The 12,786-nt window shown below is 41.0% G+C and overlaps 1 long non-coding RNA gene across 1 annotated transcript in view; it reads left to right on the top strand.

Annotated features, from left to right (window-relative positions):
* Nucleotides 1-8,283, top strand: part of LOC132711079 (uncharacterized) — a 51,361-nt gene extending 43,078 nt beyond the window's left edge. Inside the window, exons 2-3 of the long non-coding RNA XR_009621861.2 lie at nt 7,174-7,358; nt 8,141-8,283. This is a non-coding gene — a long non-coding RNA (uncharacterized LOC132711079). The remainder of the gene's footprint in view (nt 1-7,173; nt 7,359-8,140) is intronic.
* Nucleotides 8,284-12,786: the final 4,503 nt, after the last annotated feature.

The raw sequence follows: 12,786 nt of genomic DNA, 5'->3' as shown, positions 1-12,786 counted from the left end.
GTTGCAAAGTAGAGAGCGGGTATCCAAGTTCTTGGGACTCTTCTTTAGGGCTGATGCTGCATCAAAGAACATCCATTGGGGGGGCAGAACACAGCCAACCTTGGTTGTCCCCAGAAATTAAACAAAATAATGAATTTTTATAGCTAAGACTATCAGGACTCTCCCAAGGTTGTAGGGTAGACTGGGAGAAAATCATCTGGGAGGAGACAACAGCAAATCTCTTCTGTCTGATTTTCCAAGAAAATGACATGAGTATTATACAAAGGGACGTTGAATTCCTATATATGGACTTTAAAGAAGCAGGAAATGAAGAGTATTGGCACCTTTGGACTTTGGTGTTGGAGAAGACTCTTGAGAGTACTGCTGCAGACAGTTCCTTGAGTTCATTTTTGTTGTTGTTGATTTCCTTTTCTTACTTTATAATCTTACTTTACAGCCATGGTGGCGCAGTGGTTAGAATGCAGTACTGCAGGTTTAACTCACTATTCACTGCCAGAGGTTCGATTCTGACCGACTCAAGGTTGACTCAGCCTTCCATCCTTCTGAAGTCAATAAAATGAGGACCCAGATTGTTGGGGCCAATATGCTGACTCTCCTCAGAGAGGGCTGTAAAGCACTATGGAGCGGTATATAAGTCTAAGTGCTATTGCTATATTAGTTTGTATAAGTTTTATCTTACAAAACTTATACAAAAACCCTCTTTAATAAAAATTATAAAAGAGAGAGAGGGAGGGAGGGAGGGAGAGGGGGAGGGAGGGGGGAAAGAGGGGGGGAGAGAGGGAGGGAGGGGGGGGGAGAGAAAGAATACTGTGGACAACCAAGGAAACACATGGATGGATCTTCAAACAAATCAACCCAGAATTCTCATTTGAGGCACAAATGATTCAACTTTATGCAATCACCTAATTTTGTGGAGAAGGCTGCAAGACTGGAAAAGATGGAAGGAAAGAGAAAAAGAGAATAACCAGTGGGAAGGTGGATGGACTCAGTTATAATGATGATTGGTGCACCATCGAAAAACTTGAAAGATCAGATTAGGAACAGATCACCGTGGAGGAAATCTACTTATAGGGTCGCTAGCACCTTGATGGCATATAATCAATCAACCAACCAACCAATCAATTTCTATACATCAGAGATGGCAAACCTTGGGAAGAATATTCAGTGGCCCATAATCTTTCTTTTAAAATTATCATTGTCTGAAATTCTCTCACTCTTTTCACATGTTTAGAGCCACAATACTCAATTTTTCACATGTATGTACTTGCACACACATTTCTACATTCGCTCTCTAGACACACACACACACACACACACACACACACACACACACACACACACACACATCAAAATGGGCTCCTCAATCACCCTGTCCTAGATCATCTTATTCCATGAGGTCTGATATGATCTGAAAAGCTGAGATTTGAATTATCAACTCAGTTTAATTTTTAAAAAAGTCTGCAAATCTGAGGACACAGAGCACACTACAGTCGCTTCATCTGCACATAAGCATGGTGAGAATTGGGAGCGGTTTCCACAGATGTTTGGAAAAAGAGGCAGCTGCTGCAGCAATTTTATTTTTAAAAGGTGGCTTGTATAGGTTCCTGCACATGTCAAAGCAAGGATTTGCCCGGCTATACTGTTCTCATGCACGAAAGTCCATTACCTGCCAAATCAATTCAAAAGCACCAATTCCAACTGACGCTTCAGATTAGTTTGGTGATTCAGCTTGAAGGAATAATTCAAACTGAAGGTTCACTCAGCCTGTCTAGTCACCAGTTTCTAGAGAGACCTCTGTTTGTCTGGCTTTTACACCTGGGGTGTCAGAAGTGTGTGCATGTGGGGATCCCTAGCGCAGACCCAAGGCCCAAACAGAGACCTCCAGGTCTCAGCCAATCTATATTTATTTCTTGCTGTGCCTACGGTGAGCAGCTCTGCTCTTTCCCCTTTCAAAGCATTTCATTTACTTAAACCTTGTATCCCTTGTTTTGTAACGGTGGCAAAATGTGAAAGCCTCTAAGCCGAGAGATATACACAGATGACTTTTTTTGGGGGGGGGGGGGGTTAGGATTCAGAATGATTGAATTTAGAAAGCCATCCTCAATTCTGTCAGATTCATGCTGTTCACCATGCAGCTCTCTTTATGTTAACGTCAATATCTTTTAATGTGATCCAGTGGTTTCCTAGGAGATGCCCTCAATGGCTGAGCTTCTCTACTTTAGTATTGCTGGTGGATAATATCTATCTGCGCCATTTGTTTGGTTCATTCAGGGTTGCTTTGCCCTTTTTCCACTGGTCATTATATTCCCTCAGGGGGTTGTTAATGGGCACTAATGAGCTGGGGAGAGCGGGAAAAATAAGTACAGGCACATTTTATCTTCACAGCTTTGACCTGCTCTGCTGCCAGGAGATGCACACCTGGCTAGAAAGAAGGGTTCAGAAATCAGGATTAGTATATCTTTGTTCCATGGTCAGCCTGCCAACGCCATCCTTAAGGATGAAAGTGTGCTTGAATAATCAGCAGTTAAAGAAGGGGAGGAACTCTGAATTAGAGTTACAATTTTCTTTGGGGGAAGGCAAACCCTCAAGCCTTTCCGATGGCATCATCCAGGTTGCATCCTTAATCGAAGATTAAGATGCCAAACAGGAAGATTTTGCCTCCTGTTTCTTAGGTTTTCCTGTCAGAAATCCATCAGCGTTACAGGCTGGTGTGACAGAACACAACAAACCGAGAGAAAGATCTTTAAGTTTCACTGAGCCTGCTGTTACTGCCGGAAGAGAGGCTGACAACTTGGGTGGGATCCCATCCCAAGCTATAATTTCTAATCTGTCAAAATCACTTCCTTTCAGAGCCCCTGATTACATTAGCATGTGCTCTTCCTGATATGATTGTCTCTCTCTTAGCTGCCACTTTCTCCTTTCAGCTGCCACAAAAGCCAATCAGATTATATGGAGGGCAGGGAAATAAATAAATCTTCTCTTCTCTTCTCTTCTCTTCTCTTCTCTTCTCTTCTCTTCTCTTCTCTTCTCTTCTCTTCTCTTCTCTTCTCTTCTCTTCTCTTCTCTTCTCTCTTCTCTTTCTTGCTTTTTCTTTCTTCCTTTCTCTCTCTCTCTCCCTCCCTCCCTCCCTCTCCCCCTCTGTCTCTCTCTCCCTCTGTCTCTCTCTGTCTCTTACCCTCCCTCCCTCCACTCTCTTTCTCTTTCTGTAAATGAGTTTAGGCAGGAATAAATCAGTCAGTGCTAGATTTAGCCGCTACTTGATGAAGTGCAAAATTTTAGGGAGGCAGCAGAGGAGGACTCAAAGACAGTAAAGAATGATCACAGTTAAGGTCACAGGGATTCTGCCAGAAAAGACCACTTTCCATAAATCTATTAGTCACCCTTGACTTACAATCAAAGTTGGTAGGGGAAGCTGAATTTGCTTAAAAACTGCATGATTTACTTAACAACCACAGTGATTCACTTGACAGCTCTGGCAAAAATGTTGGGTGTGACTCCCTCAACAACTGCCTTGCTTAGTAATGGAAATTTTTCTCCCATTGTGCTCTTAAATTGTGGACTATCTGTATTGTTAACACAATCCCAAGGGTTCTTCCAGGTGAACTGCAGTTGCTTGGAAGGCATTCAGGGCAGGGATGAAATCGAGCAGGTTCTGACAGGGTCTGGAGAACCGGTAGCAGAAATTTTGAATGGTTTGGAGAACTGGTAGTGGAAATTTTGAGTAGTTCAGAGAACCTGCAAACACCACCTCTGGCTGGCCCCAGAGTGGGGTGGGAATGGAGATTTTGCAATATCCTTCCCCCAGGAGTGGGGTGGGAATGGAGATTTTGCAGTATCCTTCCCCTGCCATGCCCACCAAGCCATACCTATCAAGCCACATCACGCCCACGAAACCATGCCCACAGGACTGGTAGTAAAAAAAAATTGGATTTCACCACTGATTCACGGCTATGATTCTGGCACCGTCTACCTTTGCAAGACATGTAAAGCAGTGGTGGGTTGTCCCCAGTTCGGACCGGTTCACAAGAACCAGTAGTAAAACCGGTGAGAGGCCCTGCCCACCGCCCCGGATGTTATCATCAGCGATCTGCGCATGCACAGAAGCAAGGCGTGCTCGCTTCACTCACGTACGCCTGCGATCCCATTGCGAACCAGTAGTAAAGGTAAGTAGAACCCACCCCTGATGTAAACCCATAGTTAAATATGATAGATCAGAGCTATAGTGCATCCTTAGGTGGTTGGTAACCTGAAAAATTACCTCCTATCCTATGGCAGAGACACTGCCACTTGGTGTTAACAACTGCAGACTAGGTGAAGAAATATTGCATGGCAACTTCATGTATCCATATGCCAGAGGAGACTGCCATGGATTTTCCTTCCCATTTATGGTCTTCCTTCTGGCTGTAGCAACTGCTGTTGGGAGCATATGCAAATATGTCCCACTTGTTCTAAAATGTTGGAGACACCCTGGCTAAAATGTTGGACTGAGCCTGGGAGACCTAGATTCAAGCCCACCTTCTGACACAAAATTTCCATAGGTGTCTTAGGATCAGACAGTGTTACTCAGCTAAATCTAAATTCACACATTTGTCACTGTGGGGAAAAAAAATTGGAGGAAATATATATGCTGCCTGGGTTCTTGGAGGAAAGATAGGATAGAAAAGTCTTAAGTCTTAAGTAAACAAATCATGAAGGATTCAGCAAATTTGTCAATCAATCAATCAATCAATCAATCAATCAGAATAGAGTTGGAAGGATCCTTGGAGATCTTCTAGTCCATACAATCATACAATGAATCATACAATGTTTTACATATTCATTTTCCAAATTCAATTTCAATAACATTTTATAAATTTTAGCAATAATATGTTCATCGTTGCCACATAATGAAATTTCCAGTTCATTTTTAACGAAGTCAGATCCATAAAACTTTTTATCCAGTTTAAACCTTTCTTTCAGTTGTTAATAAGTAAACCAATGGCAAGCATAACCGTCTGATTCAAGTTCTTCCCTCGGCTTTAATATTGGGTCACCAGAGTTGAGATATTTTACTGTACATCAACCAGTCTGGTTTTGCCACCATTTCTTTTTTTAAAAAAGCTTCTTGTGGTAACACCCAAAGGGGTAGCTTTGTAGAGAGCCTTGTTTTATATTTATTCCAAATTCTTAGTATGTCACGTCTAACAAAATGGTTATTAAAATCAACATTAACTTTACTTTTATCATACCATAAGTAGACGTTCTCCCACACTTGGAAGATTGGTAAGAGTACCAGCACTAGCAAGACTCCTTTTAATGGCTGTGTCATTATTAGCAATTAATATTAATTAATCCAAATGCATGGGAGAACCAAAAGGATTCATGTTAACACTCATGTAAAGAAGAAGCACAATAATGAACAGAAACCAGTGTTAAAATGGTCTAGTTGGCAGTTAAGTCAGGGTCTATAAATAAGCATTTTGAAGGCATTCCAGCTTGTTATGGACACCTGCCAAGCATGTCAAATGTTAACCACACTGTAGATCAGAAAATAATTGGATTAAGAAAAAAAAAAAAAACGAGACTCTGCCTTTCTGTGTTCTAGATTAGGGAATTCTCCAACAGTTGGAATGTTGTTTTTCATTCAAACGGAATGAAATATTTGAATTGCTGAAAAGTTGCAGGCATGATGCATGACAGCTTTCTGAGAAATAGAAGGCAAGAGTTTGGTGCTCTCTATTTTTGAAATGCGGATGATGATGGTGATGATAGATGTGATGAAATATGTAGCAAAGTCAGCTCATAAGGCAAATTTTAGAGACTGGAGATAGATTGAGGGGAATATAAGTGCAGTGGAGCTGATTGAATGAAAAGAAAGATTTCTCAATTGGTGTGATAACCAATTGTGCCCAAACCAGAAGGGTCATTTTGATTTCACCACAATATCCGGGCAATGTTTTATATAAACAAACTGAAGCACTGTTGTTTGGGAGCAGCTGTTGCAAGTCCTGCCACTTGCACTGTGCCAGACAAACAGATTAGGAACTGTACTTTTTGATTTAGAATAGAAGGGATTAGACTTTGCCTTGGGCAAATAAAAATCTGCTTCCAGGTTGTTCTGGAAGTGGGCTTCAGCTCGATCAGGTTCACGATCCCAGTTTTGATAGCTATATTTTATGGAAAAGCAGTTAATACAATGAATGGATGGATGAATGAATATGAAAACACAAAACCAATATTTTCCGTATCTTCTTTCTTTCCCTTATTGCGAATGACAAGGGAAATGTCAACGAAAAGTGGAGTATTATAATACTCTCTTTACAATTATAGTCTTCAGACAATAGGGACTGTTTGTTTCTTGCCCAAGCACTTCTCCAGTGTCTTAAAGACCTTTTCCATTTTGTATCTCTTACGGAGAAGCCCTTGGCTGCTTTCCTCTTGCATGACAAATCTTCTTCTTGGAGAAAACCCAGATTCTTTTCTTTTTTTTTCTTTTTAACTGCAGATAATTGCTTAAAGAACCATTGATCCAGTTCACTCAAATCTCTTCAGGGTGTAATTCTATAAATTTTCAGTATACACATTCAAACACTGCATTTAATGTTTGTTCGATGTGATTTGATCCATTTTAAGGTGAGGCTGCAAATGTGACCGAATGCTCCTTTTCAGTAAAGAGGAGAATTTGTCCCCTTTGATGCCAGCTGCTTCTCCTCTCTTTGGGGAAGCTCCTTTGATTGCCATTAATTTCATTTGGACCACGCAATCATCCCAGATTCCAAGCAGCATCTTCATTAGCTGCCAACAAAGATTACTCTGTCTATTAGAAGTGCATATCTTTTATCAGGCCAAATTTCCCTAGACAACAGGGACATTAATCATCATAATTTCAAACCAGTCAGGGAAAATATAAGTGAGAAGATGTTTTCAGAATTTGTAAGTTGGTAACAGCTGGTGACCCCATTCCAGAAAGTTTCCATGGGATTATTGGTGCATTCATGACCATGGAAATTAGTTGTCCTAATTTTTTGATGCCTCCTTCACTCCCTATAACTTGCCATCTTGCTCCTTAAACATACAGAATTGCTTAATGTTGTCAGATAACAAACTTATCCAAGTTGGCATGCTTTCTTCTACTTTTCTAAGATCTTAGTTTGAAATTTGTTTCAGCTTTGCTTCACTGTTGCTTTTTTTCAGCCCTAACCAGACGCTAGCTGAGTGCAGCGATCTCACCCGGTGCTTTGCCTGCTTTTCTCATTGCTGCTTCCTCTCAGCTGTGCCTTAGAAGCTGTTTTTTTTTATCTACAAGCAGGGGATAAAAACCCAGCAAACTAATATGCTGAAGCTGACCAGACTAAGGATGCTAGCCAGATGAATACCTGGTAGGCAGATTTTTTTTCCTATTTTCCTTCCCAAAAATTAAGCTGCGTCTTATACTCTGAAAAATATGGTATATATATTTTAAATATAAAAAACAATATAAAAACAATAAAAATAATAAAAGAGAGAATCAATAATAAATTAATAAAATAATATAATAAACTGACACCCCATCCCTCGCCCCGGTGATAACATATCACATGAGCCATTCAATAGGCTCCATTCCGCTCTGCATTCCCCAGGTCCGCTGGCAGAAACAGGTCTTCAGCGCCTTCCGGAAGAGTGTTAGAGTGAAGGCCATTTTAATTTCTGAGGGAATGATGTTCCAGAGAGAGGGAGTCATCATGGAGAAGGCCCTTCTTCTGGGTCCCACCAGGTGTATCTCCCTCAGGGATGGGACCCACAACATTCCCTGCCTCCCCTAATGGGTTGGGTAGGTGTGACGGGCAAGAGATGGTCCTCAGATAACCTAGTAACCTATTAATCTGCACTGATGGGGGCAATTGGTTGCTGTAATTGAAGACCATTCAAGGGGCTATAATTTCTCATTTGCATGAAGAAGGCCAGCATCTACGAAGCTTGTTGCTTAGGATGGCTGAGAAGATGTAGCTGGCTTCATCCACAATCTCAAAGCCCGAATGAATATTGTTGTTGAGAAACAGATGGGGAGATAATAGAAGGAGGAATCAAAAGTTCCTCTTTGGGAGAAACAACCAGGAAGCTGGTATTTGCAAACAGAGAGCAGAACTAAATCCTTCTGATTGATGTCTTTATTTCTATTCAGAGTATACTCGAATAAATCGGTTGAATAAATGGTGAAAAAGTGTTTGAAGATCTGAATGCTTCCAAGGATTTTTTTTTTTTTAAAAAAACACCACCACATTTTTTTTCTTGTGAAATTTAACACAATAAACAGGCTGCCCACACTGATAGTTACCGCTGTTTCTGCAGTTGCTATTCTTTTGCTTTCTACTTAAAGGGATGCCACCCCCCCCTTTTTTTCAACTTTTCACAAAATTCCATTGTTTCACATTGAAATGTGATGACGGCAGCTACAATTTATCCACAAGGTAGTGCAAGCTCTGTCTGCCCCCGGACGGTGTCTGAATAGATCAAAAGATCCTTCTGTAGTTTTACAGGGTTCTTCTTTTCAGGCATTCTTAATGGGTTGAGGACTGATCAGGATCATAAGATTGTAAAAAAAAAACAAAAAAACACCCCAAAGTATTCACATTTGCAAAACCTGTACAATATGCCACTATTTTGCAAGCAAGGGGGAAAGATGCCATTTTACATACAAAACCATTGCTGAAAAGAACAAACCTAAACATGAATTGTACCCAACTGGAGATGCTACAAAGAAGACTGGCTATTCATATTCAGTGTGGGCAGGGCCGGATTTAGATGAAAAGAGGCCCTAGGCTATTCCACTTATGAGGCCCTTTCACCTATAGTGAAAGTGTAATTTTAATTTTGCTAACAATCTGAATGTAGGGAACGTAGGCCCCTCTTGATCTTGAGGCCCTAGGCTGAAGCCTAGTTAGCCTATAGGAAAATCCGGCCCTGAGTGTGGGTTCAGGAGGGAAGGGAAAAGATGGTAGAATGATGCAAGTAGAAACTTCTCCGAAAATTGCCATTCTGCCTACACACAGGGAAAGTTGGAAAACTCACAGAAAAGAGAACCTAATCCCTGTGTTCATTCCTACACAAGATACTGCAAGACACAAGCATTGGAAGAGCACTTCTACTTTGTGACTCTGCAAATCCTCGTCTCAAACATGCCATAAAAGGAGTTTCAATCTCCCTAGCGGAGATGGTTTAATTTGAAGGGTTGCCTCAATTCAGATTATCAGTTCATTTCAAAGGTCAGGTTCATTCTGAAGTCTCCACTCAAACAGGAGCCTGAGTGGCGCAGCAGACTAATGCTACTGTTAAAGGTAGTATTTAGCTTCCAGCTGCCTGCAATTACTGCGAGTTCAATTCTCACCAGGCTCAGGGTTGACTCAGCCTTCCATCCTTTCTAAGGTAGGTAAAATGAGGACCCGGGTTTGTGGGGGCAATAAGCTGACTTTGTATAAAATATACAAAAGTATGAAGGCTATTGCTTAACGCATTGTAAGCCGCCCTGAGTCTCCGGAGAAGGGCGGCATATAAATAAATAAATAAATAAATAAATAAATAAATAAAAAGTCATGAATGAAATCATCATGGTGTATCCAAAAAAGGCACCCAACTCCTGAACTTTTCTGCTGATGTCACCTGGCTGAGAAATAGGAGATTGGAATCCAAGCCAAAGAACTGGAAGGAGGGAATTGGAACAAAGAGAGATTGTTACAGGGATACTTCAGTACTCATCCTTAGCTGGTTCCGGGAGGTGCAATGAGTACCTAAAATGATGAATACCGAACAAATTTTTCCCATAAGGAATAATGTAGTGAATCACAAGGCAACCGACACTGACATGTTCTAGCTTGGGCATTGAGTACCAAACAAACGATGAGTACCGGGATGAAATGTTCATGTCAAAATGCATTGAGTATCAAATTCGATGAGTTTCAAAGCAGTTGAGTACCAAGGTACTACGGTAGAATAAAAGAAAGTTTGCTCTGGGATGAAAACCCCCCCCCCACCCGAGCAGTTTCGTATATATTCAACCATACATGTGGGGCAGTGGTGAAATCCAATTTTTTTTACTACCGGTTCTGTGGCCGTGGCTTGGTGGGTGTGGTGTGGCTTGATGGGCATGGCTTGATGGGCGTGGCAGGGGAAGGATACTGCAAAATCCCCATTCCCTCCCCACTCCTGGGGAAAGGATATTGCAAAATCTCCATTCCCACCCCACTCTGGGGCCAGCCAGAGGTGGTATTTGCCGGTTCTCCGAACTGCTCAAAATTTCCACTACTGGTTCTCCAGAACCTGTCAGAACCTGCTGGGTTTCACCTCTGATGTGGGGGTTACCAAATAATTGTTCTGGCACAGCTTCTGTATCCTCAACTCTATTAATCATCAGGTAACTCTCCTGATGCTAATCCCATTTTAGAAATTGCCTTCTCCTCTTGTGTATGTTTTTTTTCATAAAGCTGGCCAAGGAAACAGGAATTTAGCAAGCAAGCTTTCAGCTTCATAGAGGATCGCTTGAGAGCGCCCTGGTTGCTGATCATGGACTGTGCATGACCTCCCATGACCTGTAAGGAACAACACAAAGATGGAGGCTGCATGTATAGGATTGGTATCATAGCTATTGGAAGGCATGCAACAATATGCACAAATAAATGTTGCCGATGCTTTGCCTCTTTTTTTTTTTTACTGTCTCCTGAAAACAAGTAAGTCTTTCAACACTGATGTATCACTACTGTCCTTATCTTAATCATAGCTTTCCTGATTTACTGCTTTAGAGGTGTGAATACAACCAAGGAATATATATATATATATGTAAAAAATAAAGTCAGTGCAATTATTTTGCCCTTCGTTTTATGTGGCCATGTATATGGGACATTTCATCTCCTTTTTTTTAAAAGAAAGAATGATATGAAAAGAAAATGGAATACATTCATTTCAGAATGATTACTTTGAAAACATTTCAGAAGTCACTCTTGAGTGCCTTCAGGAGACCTCCCTGTTCATACAGTTGCTGAAATTATCTCACCAAGGAAAGAAGGAAGGGAGGGAGGGAAGGAGGGAGGGAGGGTGATGGACATTGTTTATTGTTATTAGAGGGGTCCAGAGCAGGGGTGGGTTCTAAATTCTTTTACCACCAGTTCTGTGGGCATGCCTTATTTTGTGGGCATGGCTTGGTGGGGGTAATGTAACTGGGTGGGCGTGGGCAACTTTTTTTTTTTTTACTTTTAAAAGCATTTTTTCTACAACCTTAAGAGGTTGCAGAAAACAATGCTTTGAAAAGCCCTCTGCCGAACAGGCAACTCAGCTGGGATCATCAGAGGCTTTTCAAAGCATTTTTTTTTTTTTACCACTGAAGAGGTTGTAGAAAAAATGCTTTGAAAAGCCTCTGACGTTCCCAGCTGTGCTGCGGGATCATCAGAGGCTTTTTTTTTTTAACTTTTAAAAGCATTTTTTTTGGCTGTAGAGGTTGTAGAAAAAATGCTTTAAAAATAAAAGTAAAAAAAAAAAAAGCCTCTGATGAGGTGGGCGGGGTAAGCGAGCGGCGACCGGGCCAGGGACCGGTTCAGGGGCGTGCCCAGCCAATGTTATTACCGGTTCTCAGAACTACTACAAATTTTTACTACCAGTTCTTGTGAACTGGTGTGAACCGAGAGCAATCCACCACTGGTCCAGAGTAATCTAATTGCAATATGAATCCATATGACATGCATTTGAAAGCCAATTTGTTCTATTTGTCCACAAATTAAGCTTTTAAGGAGAAAGTTCATTATAGCCTCATAGTTCTCACCCTCATTGCAACTTCCTCTGAATGATTGATTGAAAGATTTATGATGTGTCATCAAGTTAACATTAGGTCTTAGCAACCCCCACAGAAACATCTTCTCAATTTACATTGCAGAATAATATTTGCATACTTGTGCATAATTTTCAAGAGATAACTTGTAATCTCTCTCTCTCTCTCTTTTTTTGTATCCTTACATGGGCTTTGTTCTATACAACTTCCTCAAATATATGCTTTATTTGTGGCACCTCTATCCCAAATGGATTCTTTTTTTGTATGCAATTTCATTAAACAGTTAAAAAAAGTTATAAAATATTTTGGGATGACCCCTTCGCCGACTTTAAATCTCACATGCTTATTCATGCCGAGATAGCTTTGGATTCTGTTTTATCAGATCATGTCATTTTGCTTAAGAGACAATTTGCAATGGATCTGTTACATCCCTAGTCATTACTAGTTTGAGGACTAAAAACCCCTAGAATATCTCTCACTTGGAATTGTTTAATTGAGAATTTGGTTAAAACACTTCTTTCTTTCCTTCCCAGTCATCTCAAATAATCATCCTCACCCTCATCATCTCCCTCTCTCTCTTTTTCATTTTTACTAGTGGGTCTGTTTTAGGAGCATGGAATGGATTGATTGGCAGATTACAACATGCCCCCATTGTTGCCTTCTTACAAAAAGCACCATGGAAAGGGGAGGACCAGACTGGCCCAGCCATTAGCCACAAACTAAGCAGCTGCAGGAACCTAACTTTGCCCTCCATACAGACGTTATGCAGTTGAACAATTGGTTTCTCAGTAGCAGTAAACATAAAGGGAAGGTCACCGATGCTCTAACAAGAGGAGCAAAGACTGGTGGGTAATTGCATTGCCACCATTTGAGCAGGAATATCAGCAAACGAAAATCAGCTGGCAAGAACTGGTTATAAATGCCTGTTAGCAAGACAACATACCTCTTTGTTATGACCCGACAAATTGATCTCTCTTTTCTTCCTCTACCCTCCAAACTCCCTTTGTCTGTGTTGT

This window comes from Pantherophis guttatus, chromosome 1, assembly GCF_059756535.1.
Source record: "Pantherophis guttatus breed Tessera chromosome 1, ASM5975653v1, whole genome shotgun sequence".
NCBI lineage: Eukaryota > Metazoa > Chordata > Lepidosauria > Squamata > Colubridae > Pantherophis > Pantherophis guttatus.
The sequence above is the reverse complement of the archived record's forward strand: the minus strand, read 5'-3'. Positions and strand labels throughout refer to the sequence as shown.